The 4,351-nt window shown below is 36.0% G+C and overlaps 1 long non-coding RNA gene across 2 annotated transcripts in view; it reads left to right on the plus strand.

Annotated features, from left to right (window-relative positions):
- Positions 1 to 4,351, plus strand: part of LOC116094298 — a 37,926-nt gene that overhangs the window by 27,276 nt on the left and 6,299 nt on the right. For both annotated transcript variants that reach the window (XR_004120031.1, XR_004120032.1), the window contains one exon: positions 4,222 to 4,297. This is a non-coding gene — a long non-coding RNA (uncharacterized LOC116094298). The remainder of the gene's footprint in view (positions 1 to 4,221; positions 4,298 to 4,351) is intronic.

Genomic DNA, 4,351 nt, shown 5'->3' on the forward strand with positions numbered 1-4,351 from the left:
GCCCACCTGGCCAGAATCCCTTGTCCCGCGGAACAGGGACCCCGCGAGAAATCCCGGTCCGTGGCAGACTGACACTCTAATTTGTATGTAATCAGAACTTTTCTGGCTAGGAAAATGAGAGATGATACTACATAAATCTGTTAGTGCAAAAAGAATGGTGGTTTCCTAAATAAGATTCTCTGCTTATGTAGACGTGGACATATGCTTAAGAGCATAGCAGAATACACAATAAATATGACATGGAAAAGCCTTGAATGTCTGTTTGGGTTTTCTTTGTGTATAACCTGTACCCTGAGTCATCAGAACACATTGGAGCTTTAAGGAAACATTATGAAGTGAATATGCAGTCTCAAGAAATATTAGCAATTTATAATTAATCAAGAAAAGCTGCCCAATAAAGTGACCAAGTTGCAAAGTATTTTTAATAAAGTTGTAACTACTACTACGAAGATAATACATTTATTTTGGTGTCTGAGGTAAATGAATTTTGTGATTATAAACTTGCAAATGTTTTAGGAAAGAAGAAAGTATAAAGATGAGGAGTCATTTATCTTGCAAAAGATTAAAAACACTGCTGTCTTTTCAATAGATTGTAAAAAAAAATCTATCCTAGTATACTAAGTTTAGACCTGTTCTCTGTACCCAAGTCTCTATTTAGATAAGATTAACAAGGAAGGAGACTTGGAGTGAGTGACACATTATCAGTGATGTGAAGGATGCAATGCACTGAACTGACAAAGACTTGGAAGTGATACATCCAACTTGAGGGGACCCTACACACGACCTTCATAAAAACAGACTATACACACATTTGCATGTATTAAATGCAAAATGTATTTATTTGTGCTCATGCACACATCCATATACATATTGAACTATATGTGTAATTTCAACAATTAGTTTCACCTAAGAACAGTCTAGTGTCTTTAAAAGTTAATGGAGAGGGTCAGAGCAGCAGAAAGACGTCATTAAGCAATGGTTAGGATGTCTTTCAAATGGATTAGCACTGCTACCTTTAACTCCAAGAAAGGCAGCGAAACCTTCATCTTGTTTTCCTATGTTACATTACTACAACAAACAGTACCTCTCATTTTACTGAAAAATTATGATTATAAATAACTGAAAATTCTTCCACATCCATGAGGCAAAAATGAATGTAAATTTCTATTTGAAAGAGGAAGAAAAACGGATGTACCAAGCAGTTTGTTATTTATTCCAAGGCACATTATTCCAGTATTGTGCAACCATGCTCTCAAGATTTGGTTCACATGTTTAATCCTTGGATTTGTTAAATTAATCTCTCTGAAAATATTGCTGTGCATTTTTCTTTCCTTTATGATTATTTTGTAATGATTTTCTTGTGTAAATTTTAATCATAATTCTATAGTATTAATCTAAAGATGGGTTTCCAAGACTACATTATTCAGTTTTTTCTTTCTATGTATTTATTTATTTATACCCCAAACACTTCCCTGCTCCTAGTATCTCTCTTACTGAGTCCCTCTTCCCATTCCCTCTCCCTATCCTCTTAGAGGGTAGACCCTCCCTGGCTTTCTTCCTAACTTTTGCCATCAAGATTCTGCAAGGTTGAGTGTATCCTCTTCCACTGTGGCCAGACAAGACAGGACTACGTACTGGGGGCCTCAGTCTAGCTTGTGTATACTCATTTGTTGGTAGCTCAGTCTCTTAGAACTGCCAAGTGTCCAAGTTAGTTGACAATATTGGTCTTCCTGTGGAGATCTTATCCCCTTCATGGTCTTTAATCCTTTCCCTGTTCTTCCATAAGAGTCCCTGACCTCCATTTAATGTTTGGCTATGGGTATCTGCATCTATTTCAGTCAGATACTTGCTAGAGCCACTGAGAGGACAGTTATACTTGGCTCCTATATGCAAGCATAACAGAGTATCATTAATAGTTTCAGGGATTGGTGTCAATGGGATGGGTCTCAAGTTAGGAAGGCTATTAGTTGGCCATTCCTTCAGTCTCTGCTCCATCTTGGTCCTTTTGTTGATTTTAGACAGATCAAATTTTGGGTTCATAGTTTGTAGTTGGATTGGTGTCCTTATCCCTCCACTCAGGATCCTGCCTGCCTACAGGATGTAGTCTCTTCTAGTTTCATGTCTGTTAGGCATCTCCTTTGAGGTTACCCTCATTGACTTCCCGGAGCCTCCCCATCTCAGGTCTCTGGGGCTTCCTAGAGATTCCCTGCCCAAGAGCTGCAGATTTCTGTTTGTTCTCCTGTCTCTCTGTCCTTCTCTCCTGTTTCTTCCCACATCTGATACTGAAACTGCCATATTCCTCCCCATCCCCTCTCCCATCTAGTTACCTTCTTCCTCCCTCTGCCTCCTATGACTCCATTACTTTCCCTTCTAAGTGAGATTCAAGCATCTTCAAATGGGCTTTCTCAATGATCCCTTGGTCAGGAAAGAAATAAAGATTTAAAAAACTTTTTAGAATTCAATGAAAATGAAGGTGTATCCAAATTTGTGAGACAAAATGAAAGCAGTGCTAAGAGAAAGTTCATAGCACTAAGCGCCTTCATAAAGAAATTGAAGAGATCTCATACTAGCAATTTAACAGCACACTTGAAGGTTCTAGAACAAAAAGAAGAAAACATACCAGGAGAAGTAGATAGCAGGAAATAGTCAAACTCATGGCTAAATCAATCGATTAGAAACACAGAGAATAATATAAAGAATCAAAATCCCAAGAGATAGTTCTTTGAGGAAAACAATATCAGAAATGAAAGGGAGACATAACAGCACAAACAAAAAAAAAAATTTAAAAAATCATCAGGTCTTACTTCAAAAGCCTGTAGATCACAAAGCTGAAAAATCTAAGTGAAATAGATGATTTTCTAGAAAGAAAGTACTTACCAAAGTTAAATCAAGAACAGGTAAAATATTGAAACACTCCTATAGCCCATAAGGTAATAGAAGAATCCATTAAATGTCTCCAAACCAAAAAAAGAAAAAAAAAGAAAAAAAGAAAAAAGAAAGCCCAGGGCCATATGATTTTAGTGCAGAATCCTACTAGACTTTCAAAGAAAAACCAGTACCTATACTCCTCAAACTATTCCACAAAATAGAACCAGAAGGAACACTACCATGAATTAGGTAGCCACCCTGTGTAGTGGCTATTCTTGGTTGTCAGTTTGACTATATCTGGAATAAACTACAATCCAGAATTGGACCCAGGATAATACACCCTGATAAATAAACCACACAAAGACTTAAAGAAAAAAAAAGAGTATTTCAGACCAATTTCACTTATGAACATCGAAGCAAAAATACTCAATAAAATTCTCTCAAACAGAACCCAAAAACACATTTTAAAAAATTATTTACTATCAACAAGGAGGTTTCATCCCAGAGATACAGGGATGGTTCAATACATAAAAAAAATATATCAATGTAATCCACTATGTAAACAAACCGAAAGAGAAAAATCACATGATCATTTCGTTAGGTGCCACAAAAACATCTGACAAAATCCACACCCCTTCATGTTAAACATCTCAGAGAAATCAGTGATTTAAAGCATATACCTAAACATAATTAAAGCAATATACAGCAAACCCAAAGCCAACATCAAATTGAATGGAGAAAGAGTTAAAGCAATCCCAGTAAAATCATTTTCAAAGTTTAAGGACAAATAACTAGAGAATTTAACATGACCCTGTCCAGAGGAGAAAGGAATTTTGTTGGAACATCCTGTCATTAAGTCTTTAAGAGCATTGGGCAGACAGATCATGGACAGTGATGTACTTCACTTTGTTGACATTATATTCATATAACAGTAGGGAAAGCTACATCACTAATGAAGAAATAAATCTTAAAAGAAGATTCTTATTAGCCATATGTGAAATGAAGTTTCATTGATCTAAAAGGCATTAGAACAATGGTGTTCAGCTTGGGGATTGTGACCCCTCTGGAGGTCAAGGATCCTTTCACAGGAGTCATGTATCAGATATCCTGCATATTAGGTATTTACATTATGATTCATAATAGTGTCAAAATTATAGGTGTAAAGTATCAGTGAAATAATTTTATTGCTGGAGTCACCACAGTATGAGGAACTGTGTTAAAGGGTTACAGCATTATGAAGTTTGAGAACTAATGCATTGTAGAAGTTAAAGGATATTTACAAGTTTTTGTAAAATCCAATTAAGTTATACATAACACAAAATACAACAAACTGTGTTATTTTATTTTAAATAGATAAACGCTGTTACAGAAAATATTGCAGAATGGATGCGATGCCTGCAAAGGTATTTCTGAAAGTCTGGACATTTATGTAAGTAAATAGGTGAAATCATACTCTAACAGATCATTGTACCTTGGTGTGGTC

This window comes from Mastomys coucha, unplaced genomic scaffold (genome assembly GCF_008632895.1).
Source record: "Mastomys coucha isolate ucsf_1 unplaced genomic scaffold, UCSF_Mcou_1 pScaffold16, whole genome shotgun sequence".
NCBI classification, from domain to species: Eukaryota; Metazoa; Chordata; class Mammalia; order Rodentia; family Muridae; genus Mastomys; species Mastomys coucha.